General features: G+C 39.9%; 1 protein-coding gene across 8 annotated transcripts in view; it reads right to left on the reverse strand.

Moving 5' to 3' along the window:
* The window catches only part of ARID1B (AT-rich interaction domain 1B), a 336,332-nt gene that overhangs the window by 69,089 nt on the left and 252,215 nt on the right, over positions 1–15,028 (reverse strand). The window lies entirely within an intron of this gene.

Below are 15,028 nucleotides of genomic sequence, written 5' to 3' on the forward strand. Positions count from 1 at the left end.
CAGCAAGGGACCCAGTGAAATGCTATAGAATCTAGAAACTTCATATAAAGGAACAGAACTAAGACTATTAAATGCAAGAAGGGGAAAAGAGTTTTTAAGTTTTCATGAACTGGAGAAAAACCTTGCAATCCTGCCCATGAAATGTCTGTGCAGGCACGCTGGTTCCCTAATGTTTTACCCTGAAAGGTTTTAGTGCTGCTTTCAATGCTGAAGAGGATGTGCTGAGGAGACAGCAAGGGCTTTTTCTCACCTCTGTAGAAAATCCACTTTCTTTTCTTTTTTGCCTACTTATATATTCCATCTTCATATTTCTATGCGAGGCAAAATGCTAGCGTACTGCAGGGCAGCATTTGCTCTGCTGCCACCTGTGCCACACGAGATGGGAGACACTGTATGCTGCTGCCCAGCATGGGCAAGTCTGCATTTTGGCCCATCCTGCAAGTAGTTCAGGCCCCCACACTTGAAGGCTACAGAGCTGAAGCATTTTTTTATGAAAAGTGCCCATTTCCACTCCCCTACACTAATTCTAGTGGTGTTTGTGTGGGAAGATGTGAATTTGAAAGCCAAGACACACCTCACCCGGCAGCATTAATTACACTTTTCCTTACAAGAGGGAGAGAACAGAGGAACTGAAAGAGCAAAACTCCCTGACAGTGAGTGGACAAATGGAAGATGCTGAAGGGAAGATCAGAAAAAGGAAAAAAAAGGAGAGAGAGAGGAGCAAAGACAAGTTGTGAAGGCAGACAGAAGTGGGTGACAGGAGAAGGGAGAGACGACAGAACGATGACTCTCCCAAAGGGCCAGAGTGTCCTCCCACCGGTTAGCATCAAACGTCACACACCAAACACTCAAAAGAGTAAGTTTCTCATCCTAGCGCTGCTGTTACTGATGTGGTAAGTGACACTGGGTGAATGACCTTCCCACCTTTCTGTGTGTCAGCCTCCCTGTTTGTACACTTGTCACAAAGCACTGTACAAAAGGGGACAGTATCTGCATTGTGGAAAAGAAAGGTGGTGTGTACTTTCCCAGAGATCAGGCTTTGGTCCAAACACGTGTAAAGAGTTTTTGAGCCCTCCACAAACCTTTGCTATGTAGCATACTTATCCACCCACTAAAACCCTGGCAGGTAGTAAGGAGAAAAACCAGGAGCTGAGATAATCTTGCACCCCCTCCTGCCCAGTTTTTTCATGCTATGAACAGCTCAGCCCATAACGTGGTAAAACTAACAACTGCAAGGGCTGGCAGAACATGCACAGAGTTTTCCTGACCTTCCTGCAAGCCCCAAGACACGACATTTGATCACACCTGCACTGCAAAGTTAGAGGCTGGAGCCCGCTCTGGAGGACGCCAGACCACACACACTAGCACACAGCATGGCAAGTAACTGAGGGTGATATGGTGGCTCAGAAACTGGTCTGTACTGGTCGGAAAACTTCACATTTCTGCAAAGGAAAGCTTGTATGACCTTCTCCACCTAACTTTGTTTTGAAACAGACCCTTAATTTTTAAAACAGTTCCACTCTGCACACAAATCTTATTACAAAGCCTATGCCTTCTACCAACAGTGCTGTGTAACTAATTTAGAAACTTAATACAATTGTATGTCTATACGAAATAAATGGTTGCATTCCCGACACACATACACCATCTCTATCACACTCTTGGGATCCATTTAAATGAAAAATTTTGTACTGGTCACACCAAGTTTTTTATTATAAAGATAGTGAAGTTACTCCTGTATCTAGTAGAGAAGTGAGGGTTTTCTGTTCACTGTGGGCCTTTTAATCTATACGAGATAACTTTCCAAACATTTTGCTACTGATAAACGTTTTTCAGTCCAGTTATTATTGCAGGCAGTACTTTTCTTAACACCACAAGGATGGATGACACATTGAAAAGCTATCATTTGTACAGGCTGTAGTGATTGCTCGTAGCAATGCTGGGACAACCAGCAGGGACTGGGCTGCTGATTGTTGAACCTAAAGGAGAACATGGTCTAATGTCTAATGGAGAACATCAGTTTTAGCCAGCTCTGCTGTTGTCAAAAGGGCTACTGAAGCGACTAGAGTAATAAATGAAATAATGTTTCCACTCAAATGACCTCTTCCACAGGAAATTTCTCCTAATCAGTTTCTGCTGCTGTGGAGTGGACTGTGTGTCTATGTGTACAGCCATAAACAAAACATGTCAGAACCATTCCCTGGCCTGGAAAGTGGTGCGGCACGCTCACATCCATCCAGCTAAACCCTCCCACGCAATAGTGGTAGGCTTACGTGTTATGACTCCTGTGCACAGTCCTTTCTGATGCCTCATCCATGCTCTAGGCTGCGGCTCAGCGACGGCTCACAGACATTAGCCAAAACCAAGCTGTGAGGCACACCAGTAATTCAACAGCAGAGATCTGAAACTCGTGCCCTGGTCTGAGTTTACAGAGATGTTGATTAACACAACAAGAATGGAATAGACTCCTTAAGAGCTTTTGACATAAGACATGAGTTTTATCATCCCAGAAGGCGTGAGACACCTCTGAAATGAGGTTGTCTTTGCTATCTTCTCTTGAGCATGGATAGGTAAAGAATTAAGGAAAAGGAAGCCTGACACTCAGGAAGACTACCTATGTCGTATTATCTTCTATCACTGTCTGCATGGCACAGTGAAGTGTGGCCTTAAAACAGGACATGCTCCAACTTCCTTCCAGAGAGCAGAGGAGTAATTTCAGCCATAGATGTGATGTGGAGAAGAAGGTAAGAAAGATCAGGTCCCTACTGTGGTCTGGATTCTATTACAATAAAGAGGAATCTATCCTCATCTACCTCTGTAAGAGTCCAGTGAATATTCAGAGATTATTGCATGAGTTTTAAGCATTTCAAATTTGCAGAAAGCTTAGCTGTCTTAAGAGAGAAAAGGGGTTCCTGGTCAATATGTTAACATTCTTGCATCATAAAGAGAAAACAACATCAATTCTAGAAATCCCATCAGAAATGAAAGGGAGCAGCTGGCATACATTCATCTTTCCTTACTTACACACATTTTCCCTAGTGTTAAAATTTATTTTATAACTGATACAAAAATAAATAAATTTTCTTTCCAGAAGATTAGATCTAAGAGAAAGTTTGCTTTTGTAAAGATGAGGAAGTAGGATTACATTAGAGCTGCACCGGAGCAAGGACAGTGGAGTACATTAACAGTCAGACTGCATCTGTGACAAGGTGTGTTTTTTGTCTTTTAAATAAACTGCTAGGGAACAGCTATGAGTTAAGAATTTAAAAATTGCAATGGCAACATGTTCATCAGTGAACAAAGCTAATCCCATTCCTTAAAAGTAGTGATAAAAGAAGTACAGATGATGCTTTACTTGCCATCACAACAAGAGATTACCTACCCAAAACACACTTGAGTGGATTTTGTCAAACTAAGCTATTTCAGGAGTAGCTGAATAAAGTGACCCTGCTAGAAGTATTCTCTTCCTTTTTAGTTCTTTCCTTTATACTACATATGTACACATGTACCTAAAGAACAGCTGTCTTTATTAAAACCCAATTTAAAGTAGAGTCATCTTTGCATTTTTTTTAGTTCTAAATAAAACAGCAACATGCTACTAACAATTAGCATACTGTAACTACAATAAAATATGTTCACATGTTCAAATGGAATATACACGGCTTAAAAATGGTCAGGTTGCAGCATATTCTTCCTCTCTTTTAAGCAAAGTATAGAGAAAAAAAAAACAGGTAGTGCTTGTGATGAAAGAGTTTCTGTTCCTTTGATAAAGGAAAAGATAAAAATTAAGCTTCTCTTGTCCTACACAGTACTAACATCTGGTAATATGCATCACACAGCTAACACCATTTATGATGCCTTTGTAAAAACATTTAAAGTCTTCTTTTTCCCTTATGCATATGTATACACAAAACAGATAATGTACAGTAAATTACTAAAGCTTCATGAAATTATGCACTAAGGTTGTCTTAATTACATTTGTACACTGACCAATACACAATCATCTGTTTGATGAACACTGTCTCCTTAGCACTAACAATGAAAAACAGCCCCAGAATGTAATGGGTATTGCTGTAAAATTTGCAATGGATTCTTTTGATATTTTATAGTCTTGGCTTGAATATAAGAAAAGTCTTGCAGGAAAGTAGGAGCTCAAAAACAAGGAAGTGACTGCAAAGTAACAAATTATTGCCCATCAGGTGATGGACAGCAACTGTCCACTGGCACACAGTTAACTCATGGTCAGTGAGAGGGCTTTTGATTTAGCCAGGAGCTGTGCATTCATTTTCATGAATGGATTAAACCTGAAAACATGTGGAGCACTTACTCATTTTAAGCTGAGGAAAACTTTGGAGTTTACAGCGATAGCAGAACATCATTAAATTACAGACTTGATAAATAACAAATGAAGAAAGACACAACTTGCAACGGTACTTTGTACAGCAGAACTTAATGCAAGAAAAAAAAACCATCAGCCTATTGCTCCTTCTAGAGAGGCATACTTAGTGAAGAGTATGGGACTGAAACAACTGAGGAACCCTTCTGAGTAAGGAATAAGTAAGTTCTCCTTGTTCAAGGGCAAAGGCTAAAGAAGGGGCTAGCCACGCTTATTACTCTGAAAATCACAGAATGAGAAAAGCAGAAAAAATAAAATTCTTCACTTACAAATCAGCTGAAAAAAAATTAAAGACATGATAAGAGATAAAGGAAAAAAACCTTGTGTGTGTATGAATCACACAGATTTCCAATGCTTGATATGTTAGCAAGGCGCTGGCCAGTCCCACTGAGAAAAAAAGAGCAAATGTTTGCACACCCATGACGCAGTTTTTGGCAGACTTCCCTTCCTCAGACAGCTGTTTGGGTTGCATTCACTATCTCAGGATTTTCACCAGAGAATACCACAGAACAGAGACAGAGCTGAAGTGGCAACTCACAAATGTAGCTCATCCCTGGATAAACAACACTGAGACAGAAGTGGCAGGGTAAAGCTAAACAAACGAAAAACGATATTATCTGCAGTGGATGTAATAAAATTTGGCAAGCTGTTAGCACAGTGGGATGACTGGGAAGATTACAGTCAGCCCAAAATTCTCCCTAGCCCACCCACCTCAGATGGCAAGGACAGCTCAGGAAGTCTTTGGGCTGGTGAACCATCTTTGGGTTTTTATGCAGCTAAACATACCCACAGTTAGCACCTCAGAGCACTATGAGGGACATTCCAACGGAATAAGGTTCACACATTAATGAAGTTTTAGCAATTGAAAAAGCCAGTTACTCTTGCAAAAGCCTGAGCTACCAGGAGCCTAAATACACAACCAGGCTGCCTGCACAGACCATCAACAGTACTGGAATAAACGTCTTCAAATGGTGTGGTCTAACTTGGAGACAGGTACCTTATAAACCGCAGAAGCTAAGAAAATGCTGTTCTGCCATTGCTTATCGCAGGCCATCACTACCTGGCCACTAACTATTTGGTGTCAGTGCCAAAGAATGGCAGGATGCTTCCCTGATGCGCTACTGAAATTATACATTAAAAAGGCCACAGTGAGAGAGATTTAGATACCGGAAAAAATCAAAGCAGACAAAAATTTTATACAAGTCTAATAACAGGAATAAAGAAACTCGGGAAGGTTTGTAGCAGAATTCAACCCAAGTAAATCAAGTGAATCCATGTGGGTGGCATAAGCAAACTGGCCCCAGAGCAAACAGGAACAAGATTTCCTTACATTCAGTAAAATATACTTTCTTCAGCTCTTATTCTCAGAAGTCACCCTTACTAAAACATGCCCAGTTGGGCTGGTGACAGCATATATGAAACCTATGCTTGTGACAAATGTAATATCTGACTTAGAAATATACACAATAGGATGACGGGTTGGAGAGCATGAGTAGATCATCTTACAGTGTAAACCTTGTTTAGATTATGCAAGTACTAATTCTCAATATTCCTGTCCAGTTAATAGGCTGGTAAAAAAAAAAATAAACCAAATAAATACACAAAACGCCTTCACAAACAGATGGCAAACAAGACTCTGATACACATTTGTACAGCTAAGTTACAATACAATATCTTTGAATGGCGCTGGTATGAACCTGTTAGGTGTGTCCCAAGCAGCAGCACTGACATGGGTGAGACTTATGTACTGAACCCACCAAATCTTTGCTAATATTCCTGGTACTGAGTGAACACTTCTGCTGACAAGTAACTTGGGCAACTGAAGGGTAATGGCATAAAAAATGCACTGAGACCACGGACACAGGAGAAATTAAGGAGGCTTATTCTTTAGTCTCTAACAAGAAGGCTAATCTTCACACAAAATTAAAAAAAAAACTTTAAAAATCCTTGTTTCTTTCTCCAATCACAATCTATTTTTTAAAAAAGTCCAAAGAGCTTTTAAGAGAAAGTTCTTTATTGTTTCCTCATTAACCATGAAAAAAATATAAATTTAATTTCTGCATTGATCTCTTACTGTCTTCTCCAAGTCCACCAGGGTGCCACTAAAAATATACAAAGTTCTCTGGGCCAGAGTAACAGTGATTTGGTTTCCCTTTGGCACTTGGATGTTCCTATTCCGTCATGTGCTAATATCTGCAGAACAACAACCACATTTCTTCACATCCATTCAACAAGGGATGTTTCTTTGCTTATATGAAATAGCAGTTATGGAAAACATCACCTTAGCAAAGATCTTCCTGCAAAGATCACTGCGGTATTTCTCCTTTTCACAAAAGGATCAATGTTCCGTTTAAGAAAAAACACTGGACTGGCTTTATTTTTTTTTTAAAGTATTGTCTTATTATGCTTTAACATCTCTCTTAACAGTTTCCTCACTGTTTATTTGTCTGACTGCTTCTCTTCACAATGTGAATAGCTTTGGGGAAGATGGAAACTAATGACCTAGCTAAGGTTTTAACCTAGACCCCCTAGTGTTTTACCAGCTGTACTATTAGGTTAACTGGCTGAATCTCCTCTGCTTCCCACTCGCATATTACAAAACCAGGTCTATGTATAGCACGCAATAGTGTTTAAATTTTTCCCACCCCTAAACCTCCCTCTGCTCCTGCCTAGCCTTGAAATTCATATAATCTATCACTGATAAATCAGAATCTGGTGAAGGATCAGACAGATTACCCAGATGGTAGCTGGGGAAGAAATAGCCAGCCTTTCCTGATGCAAACCTTGCGTAATGCTCTTTGATGTAAATTTTAAGTGCTATACTGAGGCCAGAGAAGGAAAGACATTTGTGGAGATGTTGATGCATAGACAAAACAGAAAAACATTGCTCATCCACCATCTTACACATAATTTATTACTGTAACATGCCTTTACGCAAGATGCTTTTTCAATGGTGCTTGGAAAATGAGGGTAATGGTGAAATGCAGTACAAAAGCACCCCACCCTATCCTCCCAATTGCCCCTGAAGCGAATCCTCAATTTCAGTAGGTAGCCTGGGCTGCTCAAATTAATCTGAGCAGCAAGATGAAAAACCAGAGGAGTCCATCTGCTTTATATAATCAACATTTGTCTAAGTTTCCCTAATAACATGCATACTTATGAAAATCACAGAACAGGAGAGGAAAGAAGGAACGGCATTTTTCAACTTGTAATGTGCAAGGCCTGCAGGCTTAATGGTCTAAATTTCAGGTTTGAAAAATTTACCCTCCCTGGAGACTCCTGTTCAAATCTTCCATGGATCAACTCAGATCTTCCTTTTCATGAAGTAAATATATTGAATACCATGAGATATATAGGGAATTTGTGGACAAGACGAAAATACACACAATATGTCTTTTCTGTCTCACACACGTGTAAAATAAATAATAATATTTTTTCAAAAACACAAAATCATCATGCTCTCCTCAGTCCCCAAATGCCTTCATCTTGGTTTTATTTTACCATGAGTTATAATTTGACTGACTCTTCCCCTCCTTGATTTGTAGCTGTTCCCTGACCAGTCTTTAGTCCACAGCCTTTTGGAACCCTTTGGGATGGAAAGAATTATTCAGTGTTAGCTATTAATATATATTTTATACAGACTTCAACTCACTGCCTTATGTAGTAACTTAAAAAGACTTAAAAGGTCTTAGAACAGAAGTTCTTTATTTTTTAGAGAAGCTTCACAAACAGGTGAACTTAGGTACTGACAGGGTAGAGAGTGCTGGAAATGACAGTGCTGTTGAACAAGGAGACCACAGGTAGCTCCCAGTTTATAGGCCACAATGGGAAACTATCCCAAGGACAGGGATCATACCCAGTAACTATACATTGAGTCTGGTGACAAGAACATCAACTGTCACTTTGTCAAGTTCTTCAACAGTGATTGCTGTGGCTCATCTCGCTCCCCGAGCCCAGAGGCAGGGAATCTGATGGCTGCCTAATGAAGTCAGTGGAAACTTTTCGACTGAGAAGTTTCTCCGCTAGCAACTGTATAAACTCTCTCAGAATAATTCAATTCTGCTCCCTAATCTCAAAAAGAGAATCCCCAATTTAGTTTAAAAAATGAAATAAAGATTCATCCCCAAGTATAACAAGATTTAGCATCAGCAAGAAGAAAGCAATGGCCAGCTGCTAGTATACAAAATTTACTTGGGAGACCCGACTCTGGGTTTTGATTGTACAGATGTTATTATCTACCTCAAATCCTACTTCTGCAATTTTGCTCTCTTCCCAGAGTGGCTTATCACACGTAAATCATACCCTTCCCTCCTTTGGTTATTCTTGTAGATGGCCAATACTGCTGTATATTTTAGTGTAGGCCACAACTAATCAGATCAACGTGAAGTTGAGACTGGCTGGTCTAGGTTTGAAATGCAAGTACAGTGTGAAACCAGCATCCTGAACAGCAACTGATTTCTTTAAGAATTAACCTGGTTTGGCAGAGTAACATAATTTCTAATACTTTCAGGCAAGAAAAGCAGGGTTTCCTGCAATGCTGGAGAGACAGACATAAAACTATTCATTTACACAGCTCAGAGTGAAAACCAGTAACCTTTCATCCCAAAGATCCTGTTTGCTAATCAAAGTAACATATTGTAAGCTTTTTCTGCTGTGCATTGCTACATGATGTAGTGCAATACAAAAAGGTAGAAAAATAGGCGTCTTGGGTGCTAATGCAATGAAAATAGCCAAGAAAAATAGCATGTATACATTCCAAAACCTGCTCATCAGACTGATATCACATTTCAGTGCACTTCACTTCCACTTTTACAATCAAATTAAAAATATAGAGTGGTAAAAGACAATAATAGCCCAACACTTTTTAAAGACTGTTGATAATTTTAGTGCTCACTAAATTTAGAAACTAATGTAACTTTTTGAGTCACCAAAGAAGTTTAGTGCACAGCTCTGCTTTCACGTACAGATCAGCTCTGTATGTTCCTATGCATCGAGTTCCTATTCCATGACTCTAGAGGGAAAAGAGATGTTTTATAGAGCTAGCCTTGCAATGAAATAACTCCTTGTAAATACATGTGACAGTTTCAACTAAAACCTGCTTTTCCGCCTTACATGACACACTCTTCTGGCTGTTGCAGGCACAATTTCTCCAACCCTAGTTTTCTGGGCATGAAGATTTCCTTCCAGCCTGGGGCAGAGTTCCTGCAATTCCAGCTGGAACTCGGCTCCTCTGTACTGGCCTACTTGGAGAAGGCTATGTGCAGAAGAGGCACTCAAACATACCTGTGGCTTTGCACTCAGTGCATGTCTCAAGCACCTTTCTTTAAGAGCCTGAAACACTTCAGTCTACATCAAGTAAACTTATTACCAAGTCTGATTTAACCTTAAGTGGTGTCATCGTTAACATGGCAAGCAGAAGAATTTTAATGACAAGAATCATTTTATTCTTTAGCTCCTCAGTGCTCTGAATAGATCCCAAATCCCCAAATGACAGCAAAAAAACATTTTCTCAGGGAAAAGTCTTTTTAAGATCTAAAAGCAAACTACAGTATCTTTTCTGTTGCAATAAGAATTCTTTGATCTATTTTCTTCCTTCTGGTTTCTTTTTTTAAGAAGAAAATAGATTTCAGGGAAAAGAATCTCTACCATCTAATGTCAGTATTAAGCCATAAATCTGATCAGGAATTTTAAATGCAAAACACCCAATTGGTATTCTCTGTCTTCCACGCAAGCGAAAACATTTATATTTTATTAGAAGAAAATACATGACAGTGGAATTTATGTGATGACTGCGTACAAACAAGCATGCCCAGAAAACAGTTAAAGGGGAGAAAAATACCTATATGAAATCTAATGGGCAAATTAGGAAATTGTAGTTACAGGAATTCAGTTGCTACTTAGTGTTTATAGGGAAGCACAAAGAGAACATCAAAATGCCTGATCACATCCCATCTGTTACTACCTCTTGCTGGATAACATCTTGGCTGCCAAAAAGCCTATTTAAATTTACTATGATGCAGCTACTGATAAATATCACTTCTGTGAAGATCTAATACTAAACAAGGACTAGATCTGAGGATAAAGCTTATAAGCAGTTGTGTCAAAAAGATCCAAATTTTGCTTAGTATAACACCTGCACTCCTACAAGCTGGCAGTTTCTTACGTCCTGTCCCTGCCTGTAATATGTTTTTAATAGACCACACAACTGTACAACAATCCTCAAAAGCTGGATCATGTCAACACCAGAATGAAATAAAGCTACAATGGAAAGAATGACATAAAAAAACTAAAAAGAAAAGGTACCAGGAGGAGGTGTCGGAGAAGAGGAAGGATACTATTCAGCAATTTTGGAGGTGCTTAGTCCGGATACTTTCCACATAGATCTGACAGGCACGGAATGGTGCCATGAAACTGCCTCCAGCAATGGAATACATTTTCCAGCACATCACAGCAGCTGCAACGGCATCAATTCTGCTTGCAATCCATGTCCAAACAGAAAAGTTCTCAGTGGTCCTATTTCAGCATATCTCAAGGACTAATTAAATCCTCATTACTATCTTCTAATTATTCCAGTGCTGTGGGATTTCACTGATCAAGTCCCCAATGGTGCATTAGATGAAAAGGGTTAAATAACCTGTGTTGATTTTGAGACTCCAGATCTATTTCAGACCTTTAGCATATCATCAGCATTATCATGAATATTTAACTACGTACCGCTGTGAAAATTATAAGGGGAAAACAATTAAAGATTTTTTAAAAATTAATTCTGACCCATATACATTTGCACTAATAAATAAGGCTTCTTTAAGTATCCCCATTATGAGAGTGCTTGCTAGAGTAATAACGTGAAGTCATTAACTGTTTCCATTAAATTCAATGGTTTTCAGGAGCTCCCAATTCACTATTTTAGTACAAGACTGAAACCTGACATGCACATATCCAAATGCACAAGCAAGAAAAACACAACTTCAAAGTAGCTAAGTTTTCTAAGGCTTTTCAAAATTAGGTAACCATTTATGTCTGCAGGGATAAAGTGCCTATTTCTACATTGTTGTGACACGTACTCTCCTAATAGTGTTTGCATAGGTGAGTATTCATATGTGCAGATGGACATCTCCATTATATTACAAAAGTAAGAGCAGGAGTATACTAAGTTAATGGCCAGGATGGAAGGCTTCTTTTTCATTCTGCAGCTTCAAGAAACTGATTTAGATGTTCAATTTGGATATGATGCATTACTACTTGATTCTAACAAATAGCTTCTAAGCCACTGAGGGGTTTTGGTACTAAAGACATTCTCAAAGTGCAATTTCCAAAATATATGAGATTAGTCCAGATGAATTCAGGGAACTCAGCCAACTGTGTGCCTTAATTATTTGCCAAATGGTTATGACAGCTATGGTATTACCACTGCCCTGCCTCTAGGAGCTGATCTAACTAAAGTTTATAAAAAAGCTCTGACTTCAATAACTATCAATAATCAAACCCCTACTTTTGATCACAGTAGAAGAAAAATCTGGAGCACCTGTATCAGAAACAAAGAGCGAAACATGCATTCCCTTCCCCCGACAAAAGCACAGCAAGTTACCACAACTAGCTTAATTAGACTACGTTTTCATACAGAATCCCAGAATCAGTTAAGTCAGAAAAGATCTTCAAGATCATTGAATCCACACAGCCAAGTCCATCACTAAACCATGCCCCTCAGCACCACATCTACACATCTTTTAAACACCTACAGGGATGGTGACTCCACCACTTCCGTGGGCGGCCTATTCCAATATTTGGCAACCCTTTTGGTGAAGTAATATTTCCTAATATCCAGTTTAAACCTCCTCTGGTGCAATTTGAGGCCATTTCCCCTCATCCTATCAATTGGGAGAAGAGACCAACACTCCCCTCACCACAAACTCCTTTCAGGTAGTTGTAAAGCGCAGTAAGGTCTCCCCTCAGCCTCCTTTTCTCCAGGCTTAACAACCCCACTTCCCTCAGCCGCTCCTCATAAGACTTGTGCTCCAAACCCTTCACCAGCTTCTTTGCAAACGCTCCAGCAGCTCAATATCCTTCTTGTACTGAGGGGACAGAAGCTGAACACAGTATCTGAGATGCAGCCTCACCAGTGCTGAGTACAGGGGGATGATGACTTGCCTGGTCCTGTTGGCCACTCTATTTCTGATACCGGCCAGGATGCTACCAGCCTTCTTGGCCACTTGAGCACACTGCTGGCTCATATTCAGCCAGCTATCGACCAACGTCCCTACGTTCTTTTCTGCTGGGCAGCTTTCAAGCCATTCATTCCCAAGCCTACAGCATTGCATGTGGTATCCCCAAGTAATGGTAACTGCTGGGGTTCAGAGGAAGTTAAATGCACGTGTAGCTGAGCGGGCGTGGCTACTCCTGCTTCTCCAAAATACTTCTGACCAAATCCTGCATGGCCTGCTCTCTCTGTCTCCAGAGCTCTCTGGCTCCGACAGGCCATTAAGGTATATGGGACTGACTTTAAGTCCCAGTACTTTCAAAAGACACATCAGCTGAGACATAAGTTATGCACACAAAGGTACGTGCAATTTCTTCTTGCCTAGGTAGACAACATGTGTTGGTAGAACTGAAAAAGTGTCATTGCATAAACAATAAACAACAGTGGCTGGTTGCTGATTCTGGGACAAGAACAGAAGTGGGCTGCCTAGAAAATAGTACACTCTACCAACGCTGAGCCAGGTTCAAATATCCTACAACTTGAGTAGGACACATTTTCTAAGTATTTTTATAAAGTAAGCATTTTTATACTTATTACAAAAAATATGGAATAAGCTGTACAGAATACAAGCTGAGGGCACAGAAAATCCAATCCCCCAAGAAATTCCTATTGCTGTACATATGCACCTACATTACGACTCCCCTTCTTCCACATGCAGAACGTATATGTAAAAATATGCTCATTGCTTCATGCTGCACTGTATGACAGGGGATGTACAGCCTTAGGCAGGCAAACATAAAAATCCCAGCTGGGTGCCGAGTAACCATGGAAAGTAGGGTAAAATATAATCAAACACTTTCATAATAGAATAAATAAGAGTAAACTTAATGGTTCCAGGTAGCGGTTTAGCATCCAGATGTGCTACAGCTCAGACTCTACCCATCAATGAAGCCTCATGATATCTGGTAAATAACTTTGTTTTCAAGTATTGAGAGGGGAGGATTCTGCTCTTTTGTTCATTCAATTCTCTCTCTAAACAAGGGAAGAAGTGTTAAACAAAGTGCTAAACCAAAACAACTTTACTTTATCCTATGGAGGGTCTCTGGGTTTTTTGTTTTCGTTTTCTTTGGGTTTTTTTTCTTTTCTTTTCTTTTCTTTTGGAAGAAAGTGTATCAGTAAGCCAAGAGTTTAAATTACTGTCGGGTGTCCTTAGCAGCAACGATTTTCTGCTCAGGTTTTTATCAGTAAATGACAAGCACCTTCCCTCTGAGTCCCCAACACTCCCCCCTCCTTCCTTTCTTCAAGTTCAGTAGAAACCAGTTCAAGCAAGCAAAGGAATCAACTAATGTAAGAGCCTTTTTAAAAGGTGAAATTTTCCATTTCAAAGGAGCCTCTAATCAATGACAGGGCGCAAAAGGGAATGCATGCATGTTTATGTGCATATAGCGCAGACTTTAGAGAAGCTTTGGGGAACATGTTCCGCAAAATCAATATGACCCAGCTAGTTACAAATTTCATATCTGCTGCATGAAACAAATGGACTTCTTGTACAAGCTGGGTCACAACGATCATGCATATCAAACCTGATTTTGCATATGAAGAATGCAAACATTGCAACTTCAGAAAATTGACTTTGTCCAAGACCATACCCATAATTCTCATCCTCCCTGCACAGAGGAAGTACCAGACTAAATCAATCTGTAAATTTTATTTCTCTCGCTGTTATTTACTTGTTTGACTTCCCAGCTGTGGCAGCTGTCTTCTCTGTTTTGACTCTTGGGCACTCCACTGCCTTTCCTGACCATACAATGACCTCCAGTTTTGTTCTACAGCAGCAACAGAGGTTCGGTCCTTCCAGCTCGGTCAGACCTGCCTAACTCATCTCCCAAAGCCAGGTGAGGAACACACACTGCAAAAATAACTCGTGCTGGGCAGTGCAACAGTTTGTGCCAAGACCTAGTTGTGCCAGGAAGTACAAACATCTTTCTGAGATGCTTGGGTCTTCAAAGCCTCAATCTGATCCATTCACACAGTCTTGTGACCATCCATGTCACAAAACATCACGTATTTGTATTGGGTACTGAGACCATTCATTTTTCACCAAACATACTTCATTCTAAAAATTTTTTAAGGAGAAAATAAGTCCCTGCAGTAAACTGTGTATAAAGAACGACCTGAAAAGGTAACAAAATAAATAACTTGAGTTTGGGATTGTGTGTTTCATGTTCTCATTAATCAATATCCCTGGAGGAAGGGACATCAAGCACAGAAAATCAGCAAAAATTAAGACTCTTTCCTCTTTTTTGTTAGTCCTCTTAGTTCTTTCCTCCTGGATGCTATCCCAGAAATTTGCCATTCTGTGAGTTCAACTTGTTTCGCTGTGAGAAAACTTCTAGTATTTATGGTATCCCCATATGGTGCTTCTTGGAATATTT

Source organism: Cuculus canorus, chromosome 3 (genome assembly GCF_017976375.1).
Source record: "Cuculus canorus isolate bCucCan1 chromosome 3, bCucCan1.pri, whole genome shotgun sequence".
In the NCBI taxonomy this organism is placed as follows: Eukaryota; Metazoa; Chordata; class Aves; order Cuculiformes; family Cuculidae; genus Cuculus; species Cuculus canorus.